We start from the raw sequence: 18,956 nt of genomic DNA, 5'->3' as shown, positions 1-18,956 counted from the left end.
CGAGAGAGACTGTTTGTTTCTATTGCCAAGTGAAGGAGTATTGGATGCGAAGCTGCCATATTTACCTAAAAGATCACAAGGATGGTAAAGTCAAGGTGTTTGACTCTGCTTAAGGTAAGTCCACTATCTAACTCTATTAAGTTCCTATTTATAGATTTCTTAATACATGATGTGATAAGATTACATTTTGATGTTTTGAAGGATCGAAGAAGATGAAATGAACATTAACGGAAAAGCATGTTGAGTCTGATCGTGAAGAGATGGATTTCGATCGCATGATTCGATGATCAAAATTTTGAGCTACTACTTAGGGGTTATGATAGATTGCTTAGGAATATTTAGAAACACGGTTTTCATTTGTAATTGCATTGTAAGGACAAGTTTTTCTACAAATTTATAAATAGAGAAATTTTTTGATTTTATCTTATATTTCCGTGCAATAGCATTTGTGAAATTGATGTTTGTATGTTTCTATTTTTAGCAATATGGATTTCATTCTTTCGTTTGTGGTAGTGTCTAAATTTACCAAATAAGGAAAGATTCTCATCACCAAGTTTCAATTGGACAAAAACTTGGAACCATGCAACTTGTATTCTATGTTGAATGAGAACTTTCATCTTTGGGAAATTAAGACTAACTAGGGAAGAATCCCAACTTTGCAGGGTTGGATACCGTAAATTTTTTACATATTTCTTAAGACAACTAATCCTTTAGTTTTGGCTTCCATAGCACCCGATGAGCTACATTGATGGCACAAAATATTACTCCAACATGTATCATTCATTTAAACTTCTTTAAATAGACTAATCACGCTTCTATGCTGTTTACGAAAAAAAACATATAACTACCTTTCTGATGATAAAGATCCAAGTATAGTCCATACCACTATAATCCAAGTGAGAAATTTACAAATATACAAATTTAATTTATGCCAATTATGCATTTGACAGAATTACCCCTATATCAAAAACTGCAAAATCAAAACCAAAAAGTATGTTGTTATTTCATTCATTTAATATATGTTAATAGATGTTATGTTACATATATCAAAGTATCAATACAAATGTGAGACCGCAAATATTTAACTTGTTATGAAAAGCGTGATAAATGATTTTCAAGGTTATCAATCTTGTTTCTAGTAACCTTTGTGGACAGTATCCTATACAAATTGAAGCACAACCAATCCATTTCCCCAAGTTAGCGGCTTTTAATATTAAAGAAAAATAAATAAAAGCATAACATAATTCTACCATGTTATAAATTTAGTCACTAAACTATTTTTTTTTTTTTTGTATTAGAAAAATCTTATACAATTCCAATTTTTACACATGGTGGCATCAAGAACCATGGAAAAAAATGCAAGATAACAAACATAATTTTTTTTAAAAATTGAAGAATAAAGAATGGTAATATGATATACCTCAAAAATGTTTTTGGCATCAACGAAGCACCAATACCCGCAGTTAACCTAGAACATTTCCAAATGTTAATTCTGTCACATTGAAGTTTAGGGTCAAACTATTTTTTGGAATTTTCGAAGAATTTCAAAATAAAATCACTCTTATCTACATTTAACACAGTTATCTTGCAAATAATACAAGAACCAAAAAGATGCAACATATTAGTTAAATCCTTAAAAAGAAAAAACTTTATAAGTAAATGATAAATGTACAGAAAATAAGCCTTGATTACAAAATCAATTACACATCTAATACCCATTTTTATTCGTAATAAACATAATCAAATACCCTCTTTTATGAAAAAAAAAAAGAATTAGCTTAAGCACCTGAGGAAAAAAGACTATAAGTTCTTCTCAGTTTCTATAGTGGTCTCTGAATCTCATCATGATTTTGTTTCTATAAAAAATACCCAATGAAACACACACTTTTATTAGTTAACAATTATACTTAATTAATAAACTTTTTTGAAAAGAGCAACAAAAGGCTTCCAAAGCACCCATATGTATTGAAAGTCATCAGAATAAATTTAAAAAAAAAAAACAAAATCAACAACCATGTTAAGTTAACACACTTATATTTTGAAACATCCCAAAAACACAGTCTGAAAGTTTCGTTTAATTTAGTAATAAAACCATATTCATCAAACGTCATATAAGAATCATAAACAATGTATCTCAAAATATCTTAACAACTGTCAAGAATATATCAGAGTATAAACATCCTAGGTTGAACAAATGGTGTGTGCACTACAATCTTCCCGAGCTCATCTTTTGAAAGCTGGGTACGTGAAACCAAAACTGAAAACTGTAAGAACGAAGCTTAGTGAGTCTCCCCCAAGCTACCACATACCATACACAGAATCACATATGCATATATTGGGACCCGCCCAGTGCATCGGGCCCCGCTCGGCTTCAGACCGAAGTCCGGAATATCTTGGGCCCCGCCCACTACATCGGGCCCTACCCGGCTTCGGACCGAAGTACGGAATATCTTGGGCCCCGCCCACTACATCGGGCCCCGCCCGGCTTCAGACCGAAGTCTGGAATATCTTGGGCCCCGCCCACTACATCGGGCCCCGCCCGACATCAGACCGAAGTCCAGAATAACTTGGGCCCCGCCCACTGCATCGGGCCCCGCCCGACATCAGTTCGAAGTCCGGAATAAACTGAACATAGCATAACATATAACATAATCACATATATTGTGCCAGGCTTGCCCGACATGCTACACATAACAAAACATGCATGAATCACAAAGACATCAAGCATCCATAACTACTTCTCGGGATGGCCCTGACATCGGACCGAAGTCTAGAAAACATAACATATAACATGTAAGCTAAACCACTGTATCGGGCCCCGTCCGACATCAGACCGAAGTCCGAAACACATAACATATAACATGTAAGCTAAACCACTTCATTGGGCCCTGCCCGGTACTACTATCATCTAAACGGGCCGAAATTATGGCCTTAGACCCGTTCCTACTAGAAGAGGACTCACCTCACACTGCTGAAGTCTCGCAGACTCAATCCCACACTGCTGAAGTCCCGCAGTCTCGACCCCAGCTGCTAGATGACAGATTCCCAATCTGTCAACATCTAAATAACACCCAATTAATAATTGGGTTCCACTACATAACCATAATTACATACTTTGGATAATTACTACATTACCCCAAGCTTGGATTACCCAAGCCCAAGGTCCAAACCATTGGCCCAAAGTAAACTAGGGATCAAAGTCCAACAAATGGCCCAACTTTCCAAATTGGGCCCAAACCTCTACGTGGACTTCCGTTAAGGCTCAATTGTTCAGTGCAGTCCAACATGTCTCATTCTAAGGGCCCAATATCATACAACCATCTAGGCCCAAACTATGGCCCAATTTTCCAAATTGGGCCCAATCCTTCATATGGGCCTTACTCTAAAGCCCAACTAATTATTCTAGTCTATTTGCTTGTTCTTGGATGGCCTAACACAAAGCCCAAGTGAAATTAGGGTTTCACATAAAATGATAACTAGGGTTAAGTGTTTCTTACTTAACCCATTAAGGACTTAATCCATTAAGTCCTTTACTATACTAGATAAGTGATATGGAGTGATTTGGGCTTAATACACACTCCAATCCCAATGGCCCAAAGATGGGTCCAATAAGTCTAAGGCCCAATTACTCACAATTAGGGTCTTGCTAGGCCCATTAGGGTTTGCTTGTGGGGCACCACCCACTACCACCTCAGGTAGTGGTGGTCTATGGCGGCTCACATCGGCGGCCACCACCTCACGGTGGTGGTTTGGTTCATTTTCATTATTCCAAATTCAAATTACATTTTACAAAAGTAAATTTCAATTAATCACACACACACCCACACACATACTAAACTAATCACATACACAGCCACAACGTGGTGGCCGATGGTTGCTCGTGGCGGCAACCACCACCTCACGGTGGTGGCGGTGGCTATTCCCGACTTTCTGGCCAAATAAAACACACCACACAAACTCAACGGAAAAATGCACCCACCCACGCTCTAAAATTGCAAGCAACTACAGCCACCCCCTTGGTGGCCCATAGCGGTGACAGCAGCTGTTGATAGCGGTGTTGACGGCAATAACCACCATGGCCGGCTGCCATGGTGGTTCTTCACAACATCGCTCGACAGAAGGCCTGCTCATGCGAACACAACAACCCCCTATTGGGGTGGTAAACGATAATCAGAGTAGCAAGAGGAGTACACCGGCGGCAGTCTCGGCGGTTTTATGGCTCCAACATGGAGCAGTGGCTTGAGACGCAGCAAGAGAAAGACGGAGGAAGAGGCGGCGACGCGAGCGATGGCGTAGCAACGGGAAAGCAACAACAACGACGAACACAACACCCTCCGCTGACGGTGAGACAACAACGAGGGTCTCATGGCTTCATCCGTGGTCTTCGATGTCACCGAAAACAGGGGCACGACGATGGTTTAGGTTCTAGACGGTGGAGGAAGCGGCGGCTGAAGATGATGGTGGCGGCCGGCGACTAGAAGTTATAATGTGGCGGCTGGGTGTTATCATTTAGGGTTAGGGTTTCTAATACCCCTAACCATATATAAGAAGGCTGCATGAGGGGGGGGGGGGGTAGCGGGTGTAACCCGTGTTCATCAAACTTCTGCCCATTTTAACCATATCAGCCCCTCCCCACCAGAATTATTTTGAAAACTAACCCATAATTTACCATTTAAACCCTGACCTCGAAAATCCTTTTCAAATCAAGGCCAAAACTCACACTTTAGCCCCTGGCCCATAAAATCTTCTCAAATTATAACCCAATAATTACCAAACATACCCTTGATGTTGGATTAATGTCTAAGTCCATAACTATATTTGGTATGTACTTGACCCGACCCGGCATGGTCCATTTGGGTTGCACTTCACCGACACAATTTACATGGATAATCTTTTGAGAATAGTATATTTATGATTAATATTAATATATTATAAGTTCTAATATATTAATATATAATCATATTATTTAATTAGTATTAATCAAGAATTAATTTATAATTAATTAAGTGATCAAAATGAACTAATTAAATATGGACTCTTATATATATGGAATGGGCCAAGTTCATTTAGGTTGGGCTAAGCTTTCATGGATAGTCCATGGAGTGTTTAACCCATGGATCATATGAAATGAAAGGTCATGGGTTTAACCCTAGTTTCCATACTATATAAAGATGTCCTTGGTTGGTGAAATAGGAACTAGTGTGGGTACACTATGAAGGGCTAGCCGATTTCACTAGAGAGAACCAAGTATCCATATTCTCTAAAGTTTTCCAAGGTGTTTTGGTGATTTTTGATTCCACTTGAGGCTTCCACACTATTGGGGCTAAGCTCTTAAAGCTTGAAGACATCAAGCTACATCAAAAGGTATGTCATCTAACTAGTACTTTATAGTATAAGAACTTCATAATATGCTAGTTAGGATTAAAGCATTGGAAAGTTCTTATTTGCATGTATAATAGAGAAAACATAGATCCAAGGTTTATAGGGTTACATGTACACCATAGGAGTGTTAGAATGCTCAAAACCCAATAGTGGTATCAGAGCCTAGGCTTGTTTTCTTGTTATACTTGCAAAAGTAGCTGAAAAATCGAGTTTTGATGCTGTCTGCCCAGCAGAGTCGCCGAGTCCAAGGCAAAATGCATCCAACTCGCCGAGTTGGTTCGTGCACTCGACGAGTTGGACCCCCAGACAGCATATATTCGACTTTTTTTAGCTGGAATTGGACTAGGAACATTATCCTAATGTTTTTGGACTTATAAACTTGTTTTTGATATGGTAATGTTCATGCTAATCCAATTTCAAAGATAATTGTCAATAGATTCATGTTTTGTATTAATTTAAGGTTTAGACTAATTACATGAAAAAGTTTGATTTGAATTATCTTGTTCTTATGAGTTGCTTAGATTAATAGAAAAGGTAATTGAATAGTTGTTTTCAATCCATTTAATCTAAAAGTTGATTCTAAAATGTGTTTGTGGAACTTGTCCTCAAGTTACATGAAAGGTCACATTTAAGTTTCATAAAACTCGTAAAAGTTGGCAATGGTTACAAAATGAAGAGTCTTGTCTCATTGAATGGTTTTATGACTCCATAACTTGTCCTCAAGTTATGGAAGTTCAAGGGTCACTTCATTAAGTAATAAAATGTGTAACCATAATTAATTCCATAAGTTATAAAATAAAGAAAAGTTAACTCTTTTATTAGTTTAAAGTCTTCCATAACTTGTCCTGAAGTTATGGAACTTGAAGAGTTTTTTTAATTAAAACTACTTTAAACACATAAGTTATGGGATAGAAAAGTTTTGAAAGTTACAAAACTTGCCCTCAAGTTTTGGAATTTGAAAAGTTTTCTGTTATGAATACTTTAATTCCAAGTTTAGCCCTTAGAAGTTTAAAAGTTAAAATTCAACCCTTATACTTTATAATATTATAAGTTAATAATATATATGTATAAGAGCAAGTCAGTCTTACCGTTAGTAGGCCTCATTCACGAAGTCGGTCTATAAGGGGGTATAAGGTTACTGCCTATAAAATGACAGTTTAATGGGTGTCCACTCTCACCCACCGCTTCCTTGACTGGTGGAGGGTTGTTATCCGAATGGGTAGGACAAGGACTATAATTCTCCCATCATTAAAAGTATTAATGATAAATACTAAGTAACTAAACCTTTTATAAATACCCAATCTTAGTTACTTAGGAAAATGTGAATAAGGTGCTAGTCCATGAAATTACACTTTGCACTTTGGTTAAGTCGGTTAGTGGAGCGTGTGTGGTTAACCGACACACTAACTCGTATTTAACAAGGTAGGCAAAGGGTAACTTAATGTTTATCATAGTATCGATGGAGCGTGTGTGGTTAACCGACACATCCATTGAGGGGGTAAACACTTAAGGGTACCAAGTAATTTGCATGGTTACTTCACACCTTGTTTTGTGGTCCTCGGCATCCGAGTCACAAAACCTGAAGGGCACACTCGAGATTGAAACATGCCATTGAAAGTTCAATGAATCTCAAAGATCTAGGAGTTTCAAATCCAATTCAAACCTAATAAATTATTTCGTTTTTCATGGTGGAAATTGGTGAATCGTCATTCGTCTACCTTCAAATATTCTATAACTTGGATTACGGCATCCCTCTTCCAAGTTATAAAATAGTTTGTTAGGTTGTAGCCTTAATATTTCATATTGGGTGTTATATTAAGGACTTTAAATCAACTATCTTGAATATCTCCCAAAAGATGTCTAGTTCAGACATTTATGATCATCCCAAATCTCTTGGAACTTCACTTCCTCCACCTTCTCCAATTATTCTACCTAACCCACAAGCTTAAGGTCACTCAAGCCCTATTGGCAAGGCAAGGTCTAGGTGTGATCACATCTTGGTGATGAAGTCACATACTGACAAGCCGGGAGAGTTGGGTGTCAAAGTCTTGAGAAAGTTAGTGGCTCAATCACTTTCTAAGTCACATAGTGAATTCCTTTGGGACTCCTATGAAATAGACTATGACAAGACCCTTAATGATCTTATCTATTTGCTTGGTGCTGCTAAATCAGAAATGATTTAGTGTACTAGTAAAGCAAATTTGATTAGGAAATCAACTTCCCAAAACTTTATGGACATTGACAATGGTGACACTGGAAATCCAGAAAAAGCATTCTCTTCCCAATGGAAAGGGATCGGCCATAGTCAACTCGGTTGACCAAATGGTAAAGAGAAAAAGCTAAGTCTGTGATAGTCCCACGCACCATTACCAAATGGTCCATATGTTTATATTGCCAAAGGAAGGGGCTTTGGTTACGAAGCTGCCAAACTTACCTAAGGATGGTAAAGTCAATAAGTTTGACTTTATTTCAGGTAAATTCCATTGTCTAACTCTATTAAGTTCCTACTTGGAGATTCTTATTACATGATGTTGCTGGGTCACATGTTGATGTTTTAAGAATCAAAGAAAAGTAAAGGAACTTAAATGAAGTATATGTTGATTCTGATCTCGAAGATGGATTTCAATCGCATGGTTCGGTGATCAGAATTTTTGAGCAGGTGCTTAAGAGTTATGATAGATTGCTTAGGAATAGATGACAACAAGTTTTCATATACATTTTCATTGTAAGGATTAGTTTTTCCGCAAAATTTTAAAATAAAAGGAAAAGTTTTTAATTTTATTTATTTAAAAATATCCTTAAAATGGCATTTGGGAAAAAAAGATGTTGCTTATATGATTCCATTGATAGCAATATTGGAAATATGAATTTGATTCTTTCATTTGTGGTAGTGTCTAAATTTACCAAATAAGGAAAGATTTTCATCACCCAAGTTTCAGTTGGATAGAAACTTAGAATCATGCAAGTTGTATAGTATGATGAATGAGAACTTTCGAGCATTGGAAAATTAAGACTAACTGCTTGTTCACATGGATGTGTGAGTCAAGAGAAGGACTAAGGGATCAAGTACACTTTCTTATGCACTTGTCAAAGTCCACCACAAAAGATGGATAAGACTATTCGTCATGATTTACTAAGGTATAGTAAATATGAATATACTTACAAGCTTAAGTATAATTCTGAAGCATTGGAAAACTTTCAATGTATGACAGAACGAATAAGAAGAATCAAATTAGGCAAAAGGATAAAAGTTTCTCAAATCTGAAAAGATGGGAGAGTACTTTAGTATCATGTTTTAAGATCATGTTAATGATTTTGAGACCTTATCACAATTCATCCTCTAAGTACATTCTGATAGTTAAGAAGAGGAGTTATGAATTGTTGAAGTGATTAAATCAAGAAGATGATTCATAATTCATTCCAAAAACAATTCGTAGAGTTATACTCTAAGATTGTAACTTGAGTGACATATCTTAAAGAAGGTTTAAAACACTTGTCAAATGTAAGAGTAAAAGTTTTCTACTCTTGTACATTTGAAATTGGTAAGTTGTGATGTTTTGGATAAAACAAAGACCAACTAAGGCTAATTGTGTTAAGTATCTGTCTTGATTAGAATCCATACTATCTCTTGAATATTTGGCAAGAAAGTCTTATAGGTCAAGGAGACAGTGGGAGTCTAAAAGATCCTGAAAGGGTTTCAAGAAGTAATCAAGAACAAAAAACTTGTATTTCATCACTAGCACACAACTAGAGGTTTATAACCTATCGTGTTGACATTTCTGTGCACATTCCAGTTAAGTTAGCTATACATTTGAGTTCTACTTGTTCTCAATTGTTTGGATAGCTACTTGGAAGCAATGGCAGGCCTTTGAGCTGCCAGGTGGCAAGAAGTTAAGATTGCACAAGTTCAATCCATATGAGTTAGGATTTGTCGCTAACCTAGTCCTGTGATTATGGTTTTGACAAATTCACATGGATAGGAACACTTACACCATAAAATATAAGTGTCATAAGGTTTCTCTTCTATTCATGAAAATGATGGTAAGGAAACTCTTTCACTAAGTAGATTTTAAGTAGATAGGAATTATGACTTTTGCAGTTCTCAAAGTCGTTAGTGGAGCGTGCGTGGTTAACCGGCACACTAACATTGACTTATGAGAAATGGCAAAAGGTCTAAACAATTGAGACTATGATTACGGCATCTCTTTTCATAGTTCTGAAATTGTTTAGACACACTTGTGAGCTATCTAAGAGAGGTGTATGATTTTGATAAAGTCTTATCAAGGCAATCTAGTATTAGAAATCTGAACTTTGGTAAGAAAGTCAATAAATTATTGATTTCTAGAAGTCCAGTTGATTTCTGGGTACATGTCAAAGCTAGTGGGAGCATAAGTGTTATGCTATTAATCATCTTGTTAGTGGGAGCATGATAATTATGATAAAGGTTGCAAGTTAGCAATGTTAATTATAGAAAACAAAAGGTCTCAATTGGGAAAAAGTTGTTTTGCTATAATTAAGGGAGAGGAAATTATACTTCATTTCAGTTCTAAAAGTTTAGATTGAGATTTTAATCATCTTTAGTCAAGAATATATATATGAATTTCATGTTGGAATGGCTCAACATAAGGAAATTCTATATATGGGTTCATTATTTGCGTTCTAAAATTCGATTATCATTACGACATCCCTTTTCATAATTTGAATTATAAGAACTTGGCAAATAGAAATGGAAATATTATAGCAAAAGACTGGTTTAGTCTTTATGTAAGACATCATGAATCGTGTCCCATATGCTTCGGATATAGGATCGATTAAATGTGCTATATTCATCCTTTCTAAAATTTTCCAAATGCCTAGGGCATTAAGAAGGGAAAAGGTCTAGAATTGGATATGACTAAAATGATTAAGCAATTGTTGAGGACAATCTAAGGTTTACCAAAGATTGGTTGCTCAAGGACAGTTGGAAGTATAGTATTAATTCTGGAAGGACCATATTGACATAATCTGTAAGGAGGCAACTCTTCATTAGAAGTGATAGTCAAAATGGAATATAGAACTTTTTCAAAGTTAGAAAGTAGTCAATCTGTAAGATTAGGAAACTTAATGCAAGAAGGATGTTTCCAAGGAGTTGATCTCCTTTGGAATACTCTGTAATGATTGTGGCTAAGTCTTTGTGAATTTGTGAATGATCATTACAAGAGGATCAATGCATATAAGTTTAGAATCTAACAGATTACAGTAAATGGCATGAATTTGGAATTCTTTCATTTGCAATAAGGAATTGGGACTGTGAAATGAGAATCATTGGAGTTATGTTCAATCGATCGAGTTCATAAAGTAAGGATCATAGACAAACATAGAGTGCATACTTGGTGTATGGCAAAGCTATTGTTTAAGAAAAAACATAGTGTACATGCTTGGAGCATGGGACAACTAGTGTTTTTAATTCAAGTATAAAGTTGATAAAACCAAAACAATGAATAATGAGTAATCACTATGGTGATAAATAAAAGTGTTTATTTATATTCATAGGGTTTGATACCATATTTGATTCATTTATTCTTGTGTTTCACTTTGCATGTTTTGACTTCCATAATAACTAAGTTATTCTTTCGGAATGACTAAGTTATTTAAACCATCCACAGTCGGCCATATGTTGGAAGTAGATATGAATTAAGACTGTCATGGGTTGGCTTGTAGAGGTCTAAGATGTTGGACAAAGGCTACACCACTCATGAGTGCTCATAAGTTCTGAGTATTGGATTCAACCCGCACTCATTGAAATCACTTCATGGATTTTATCACGAGTGATCATGAGACGATAATATCTTATATTCTTCAAACCTAGAGATATGAGTTGTTACTATGAGTTGGTTGTACATTGATTGCACAAAAACGCATTCGGTAACTCGGTGTTATAAAACGTGCCTTTGTGTATGATTCAACAAGTAGTAGAACAAGCCATATGAGTTGAAGTTTATCCATTCCTTTTACCTTCAAGATAAAAGAGATATCTGTGGGCCCCTCGATGATTTAATGATGACACATGTGAGTGCTTGGCCAAGCCAGGACTGATTTGATTTGTTCAATCAGTCAGTCGTCATGAATCGGAAATCGGGAAACAACAAATGGATAGAGAGAATGATTATAATCCATGTCTCATTCCATATGATATCTATAATGGAGGAATATATGATCCCTTATCTAATGGACAAGTTCATCGCAAGGTCAGAGTTCGACAACGGCTTTAAGAGCTACGATTTCCAGTTAGGTTTTGAAGTCATACTAAATAATAGTTTTAGACTTATCCAAGTGGGAGACTGTTGGATTAATGTCTAAGTCGATAACTATATTTGGTATGTACTTGACCCGACCCAGCATGGTCCATTTGGGTTGCACTTCACCGACACAATTTACATGGATAATCTTTTGAGAATAGTATATTTATGATTAATATTAATATATTATAAGTTCTAATATATTATTATATAATCATATTATTTAATTAGTATTGATCAAGAATTAATTTATAATTAATTAAGTGATCAAAATGAACTAATTAAATATGGACTCTTATATATATGGAATGGGCCAAGTTCATTTAGGTTGGGCTAAGCTTTCATGAATAGTCCATGGAGTGTTTAACCCAAGTCTAATCAGTATGGGAAACTCCGAAATCCAATATGTGGATTTCCATATCCTCACTTCTATACCCGAACCGGTGGGTACTACTGTCCTTCCCGCGTCCTAACGACGCACCCACGCTATCTAATAACCTAGTGAATGCTACAGCTACACCCGTAGACTTATAATACTTTATCACTATCTGCTGCTAGTGAATGCTACGGCTACTCCCGCAGACTTACAACACTCTAACACTATCTGACTGCTAGTGAATGCTACAGCTACACCCGCAAACTTACAACACTCTAACACTATCTGACTGCTAGTGAATGCTACGGCTACACCCGTAGACTTACAACACTCTAACACTATCTGGCTGCTAGTGAATGCTACAGCTACACCTGCAGACTTACAACACTCTAACTCTATCTATACTGGATCGAACACACGCTTGTCCCGCACTCAGCTGAACTCATATCCTGACTAGAATCCCCAACCGGATTCCCTAAGGCTTGCTAGCAACCATTCCGAGAAAGCGATCTCATTATTGGCAAGTTTTTCCGAACTTCCATATCACACTGTCCTCGAACCATACAACCACATGGGCTGTCTCCCTTTCAGACAAGGATGCAAAACTTATCCTAGCCTCAAAACTGCTCCCACTTCTGAATCCTTGGGCGATTCTCCCCCACTTTGATTCAGCTAATGCCTTACAGCACACAAAACTGGAAGAATTCCCAATCCTTCTAACCACCCATGACCAATCTGCTAGAAACCACACTTACCATTGCTGGTTTTTTCAACACCAGCTAATCCAAAAGAACACACAACTTCTAAAAATCCGAATAAATCTCCGGTAATAACCCGGTAGACCCAGGAAGCTCCGAATCTCAATTCGAGACCTCGGAATCTCCCACTGCATCACAGCCTCTAACTTGGCCGGAATGACTAGAATACCCTTCTGATTGACAAAGTGCCCAAAGAATTGCACTCCACGCAACCAGAACACACAATTGGAGAACCTTGCGAAAATTCTCTCCCCTCTTAAAGTCTCTAGCACCTCCCTCAGGTGCTTCTTGTGTTGCTCCTCAGTCTTGGAATAAACCAACATGACGCTGTACTTTTCCAATCCTGTAATCTGGGTAATTGCTCTATCACTATTCGCTAATGCTTCTCGGCATGCAATTGGCATATGACATCTCTTGAAAATATAATTCAGACACAAACCGATGATAACTCAGGGTTACACTTACTCAAACCCTTGAAACGAAAGGCTCCCTTGTGTAGTTTCCCGCAAGTGTTGCACCGAATCTAGTCTTGCTGGTCTTTCAAAAGCTAATCCTAAATCTAGGGTCTCCTCCCGGGACCCTTCAATATCAACAACTGATCTGGTTCCCCCTTACCCATGTGCTCCAAGTCCATATCCCGTTCTCAAGCTCTATAAGTCATACCATTCAAGGTATTGCACCCCGAGATACTCATGATCTCCCTGTTATCATTCTACAGTATGTTCTGATAACTTAACTTCTTCATTTCCTCATCTGCTGCATACTGTGGTACCATATAAGCTCTTTCCCGAGACTTGGCAGTGATCTCTGCCACAGTCTTAGTCGTCTGGCGGAGATCTAACAATTCTCGCGCCAACTGCTGCGCCTCAAATGCTTGGGCACACTCTGCCCAGAATCTGGTCTAAAAGTCATTCCATGACATAGCATCAACCACATCATCACTCAACTCACTACCAACCTCGTGCTCTATCCCTCAGGAGATAGGAAGTAAGTTAGATCTTGTCTCCTTTCGAGACAATGTCTGATACAAAAAAACGTTGGTGACATTTGCCAACCATCTGCTGCTAACAATGGGGTCCCTAACCCCCATGACAATCTGAAACCTCACAAACTCTGAATTCCCAAAACATCAACGTAAGGGTCTCTATCATGACTGCTATCTCAGTGCAGAATGCAGTCGACCTTTCATCAAAAATCTCTATAATGCCCTCCTTGATCACACTGAGGATCACAGGAGTCTGGTCAATGATACTGCGCGTGATTCTCAGATGGAATGAACTCTCTCATCTGATCATCAATCTTCCTGGCTCCAGAGTCCGAGCCTGATCCCTCGTCGATGCCAGAACTACCATCAGGTCTACCACATAGCGTCACTATACTCGGTAATATACCATCACTAACATCACAATGCTCATCAAAACTCAAGGGATCTCACACACTACAAGTTCCCTGGGTTCATCTCAGCCTTCCTGGATTCGAGTACGGATCCTCTGCTTTCAGTAGTATGGGCCGATACTACCTTCCACATCTATCCGTACTTTCCGCAAGAATTGCCTTGACTCCACCAAGTCCCTTCTACTACTACTGCTGATCTAATACTAAACTCATCCTAGGCTTGCCCCAGGGTAATCACCAACCCACTCTCCGCCATCAGCTGCATAAGAAGTCCCAACTTTCTTCCCCTAACTAGGTCGCGGATACTATTACATATTACTCAGACTAAATAATTCTTCGAATGAGAGATCCTACTCTACAACGGTTGGACTCAGACAAGAGCTGCGAAATAGAGCTAGACTTAACCTTCTGAAATTATTTAGTCCTTGCAATATGCAACGTAACATATTCGTTTACTACTTAGTGAAAGATAACTAAGACTCCTTAAAGCACAAAGCAAGCAGCATTCGAGCATCGAGTACACATAATCAAACATCTACTACTATGGCTATCATACTGACTAATCTGTACTAGCATGCAGTTCTCATAAGGCTGAACACATATAACAGGCACATAAGGCATCCTTCCTAGATCCTTAGTCCTAATCTAGCATGCTGTTCTGATAAAGCTAATACACATACAATAGGCACATAAGTCATCCTTCCTAGATCCTTAGTCCTAATCTAGCATGTAGTTCTCATAAAGCTGATACTCATATCATAACATAAACTTGTATAGGCAATTTGGGAGTTCTTACTTGAGCTCGACTGATTGCATGCACCACACCCTTTTCTCTTTTCAAAGTTCTTTTCCTTCTAAAATTTCTTTTCGCTTTTTCTAAAACTCTTTTCTTTTGAAAAATTTATACCACTTCCTTAGTTTGAGTTCATACACACTCGAGAGTGCGCCCAAATCCCTCAAACCAAGGCTCTGATACCAACTTGAAACATCCCAAAAACACAGTCTGAAAATTTCGTTTAATTTAGTAATAAAACCATATTTATCAAACGTTATATAAGAATCATAAACAATGTATCTCAAAATATCTTAAAAACTGTCAAGAATATATCAGAGTATAAACATCCCAGGCTGAACAAATGGTGTGTGCACTGCAATCTTCCCGAGCTCCTTTTTTGAAAGCTGGGTACCTGAAACCAAAACTGAAAATTGTAAGCACGAAGCTTAGTGAGTCTCCCCCAAGCTACCACATACCATACACAGATTCACATATGCATATACTGGGCCCTGCCCACTGCATCGGGCCCCGCCCGACATCGGACCGAAGTCCGGAATATCATGGGCCCCGCCCGGCTTCGGACCGCAATCCGGAATATCTTGGGCCTCGCCCACTACATCGGGCCCCGCCCAGCATCAGACCGAAGTCCGGAATAACTTGGGCCCCACCCACTGCATCTGGCCCCGCCCGACATCAGACTGAAGTCCGGAATAAACTGAACATAGCATAACATATAACATAATCACATATATTGTGTCAGGCTTGCCCGACATGCTACCCATAACAAAACATGCATGAATCACAAAGACATCAAGCATCCATAACTACTTCTCGGGATGGCCTCGACATCGGACCGAAGTCCAAAAAACATAACATATAACATGTAAGCTAAACCACTGCATCGGGCCCCGCCCGACATCACATCGAAGTCCGGAACACATAACATATAACATGTAAGCTAAACCACTTCATCGGGCCACGCCATGTACTACTAACATCTAAACGGGCCGACATTGTGGCCTTAGACCTGTTCCTACTAGAAGAGGACTCACCTCACACTGCTGAAGTCCTGCAGACTCAATGCCACACTGCTGAAGTCCCGCAGTCTCGACCCCAGCTGCTAGATGACATATTCCCGATCAGTCAACATCAAAATAACACCCAATTAATAATTAGGTTCCACTATATAACCATAATTACATACTTTGGATAATTACTACATTACCCCAAGCTTGGCTTACCCAAGTCCAAGGTCCAAACCATAGGCGCAAAGTCAACTAGGGATCAAAGCCCAACATATGGCCGAACATTCCAAATTGGGCCCAAACCTCTACATGGACTTCCCTTAAGGCCCAATTGTTCAGTCCAGTCCAACATTTCCCATTCTAAGGGCCCAATATCATATAATCATCTAGGCCCAAACTATGGCCCATCTATGGCCCAATTTTCCAAATTGGGCCCAATCCTTCATATGGGCCTACTCTAAAGCCCAACTAATTATTCTAGTCCATTTGTTTGTTCTCGGATGGCCCAACACAAAGCCCAAGTGAAATTAAAGTTTCACATAAAATGATAACTAGGGTTAAGTGTTTCTTACTTAACCCATTAAGGACTTAATCCATTAAGTCCTTTACTCTACTAGATAAGTGATATGGAGTGATTTGGGCTAAATACACACTCCAATCCCAATGGCCTAAAGATGGGTCCAATAAGTCTAAGGCCCCAATTACTCACAATTAGGGTTTTTACTCAAACATGGCCCAACAGGTACAAAATTAATCTTTAAGCCTATAAGGGTCTTGCTAGGCCCATTAGGGTTTGCTTGTGGGGAACCACCCACTACCACCTCTGGTAATGGTGGTCCATGGCGGCTCATGTCGGTGGCCACCACCTCACGGTGGTGGTTTGGTTCATTTTCATTATTCCAAATTCAAATTACATTTTACAAAACTAAATCTCAATTAATCACACACACCACACACTAAACTAATCACACACAGCCACAACATGGTAGCTGGCGGCAGCCACCACCTCACGGTGGTGGTGGTGGCTATTCCCGACTTTCCGGCCAAATAAAACACACCACACAAACTCAACGGAAAATGCACCCACCCACGCTATAATTTTGCAAGCAATTACAACCACCCCCTTGGTGGCTCACGGCGACGACAACAGCTGTTGATAGCGGTGTTGACGGCAATAACCACCATGGACGGCTGCCATGGTGGTTCTTCACGACATCGCTCGATAGAAGGCCTGCTCATGCAAACACAACAACCCCCCCTTGGGGTGGTAAACGATAATCGGAGCAGCAAGGGGAGTACACCGGCAGTAGTCTTGGTGGTTTTATGGCTCCAACACGGCGACAGTGGCCAGAGACGCAGCAAGAGAAATACGGAGGAAGAGGCGGCGACGCGAGCGACGGCGTTGCAACGGGAAAGCAACAACAACGATGAACACATCACCCTCCGCCGGCGGTGAGACAACAGCGACGGTCTAATGGCTTCACCGGTGGTCTTCGATGTCACCGACAACAGGGGCACAACGATGGTTTAGGTTCTCGACGGTGGAGGAAGCAGCGCCTGAAGATGATGGTGGCGGTCGACGACTAGAAGTTATAATGTGGCGGCTGGGTGTTATCATTTAGGGTTAGGGTTTCTAATACACCTAACCATATATATGAAGGCTGCATGAGGGGGGGGGGGGGTAGCGGGTGTAACCCGTGTTCATCAAACTTCTACCCATTTAAACCATATCAGCCCCTCCCCACCAGAATTATTTTCAAAACTAACCCATAATTTACCATTTAAACCCTGACCTCGAAAATCCTTTTCAAATCAAGGCCAAAACTCACACTTTATCCCCTGACCCATAAAATCTTCTCAAATTTTAACCCAATAATTACCAAACATACCCTTGCTTCTATAATTCTTCTCAAAACAACTCTGTAACTTACTAAACCACCCCCACTATCAAAGTTCTTCACAATTCAGTTCGGTAATTACATTTATTAATTTATTTAAATAAACGGGGCGTTACATATTTATAGACCATATCGTAGATATTCATTATTTCCTTACTTGTAAACAAGCAGATGTAGATCTTGAACCCCTAATGTTCCTTAACTCCCAAATTTCATCAGTTTAATACCACTTCCCATTTTAAAAACAAAACAAATGAAAAAACATATCCAAAAAAGGACTGGTTTCATTGTGCCTTTGTCATCAAGTGGAGAACTGATGTTTCACAATATATATATATATATATATATATATATATATATATACATATATATATATATATATATATATATATATATATATATATATATATATATATATATATATAAAGGACTTGCAGAAACATCCCTATTCAGAAGTTGTGTTACAAAGTTAATCACATGCAGATGCTCAATGAAAGTAGTAGAAGACATATCTGCATCACAACATCAAAAAACTTGCAAAGTTGAAACCCTTTTCAAAATTGGTCCCATTGAATTTCTTATTTTGGTCATTACTCTAAAACTGCATATCAATTTTGTCCCTTATTAAAGATTTCAGAGAGTACAATCGATATGAAACTTGAAGTAAGGACCAAAACTAAAAGATGTATCGAAAAGTAGAAAGCAGATTGGCCATTTTTTAAAAATTTACTCAAGATTTCATAATTTTGTATGAAAAAAAGAAATTTAAATTTAGGTGAAAGTTACTTGTAATAACAAAAAACCTAACAATCCACCAAATAGGGTTAACAATCTGACCAATATTCAGGGAAAGCCCCATTTGTGTAGGCCTAATGCTTTGATAAAAACCATGCCAACTTTCCAAAATTTCATCCAAAGGTTGTCTACGCCGAAGATCAGGGGAATAGAAACACCTCCCCACAGGAGTATATCTTCATAAAATTCAATTAAACAAAGTATTTATATCACTAGATACACCTAAAATTACTGAAAGTTCCAAAAGTTAACAACTTTGCTTATCATATTCAGA

Source organism: Lactuca serriola, chromosome 1 (assembly GCF_051521515.1).
Source record: "Lactuca serriola cultivar US96UC23 chromosome 1, Lser_US96UC23_V15, whole genome shotgun sequence".
Lineage (NCBI taxonomy): Eukaryota > Viridiplantae > Streptophyta > Magnoliopsida > Asterales > Asteraceae > Lactuca > Lactuca serriola.
The sequence above is the reverse complement of the archived record's forward strand: the minus strand, read 5'-3'. Positions refer to the sequence as shown.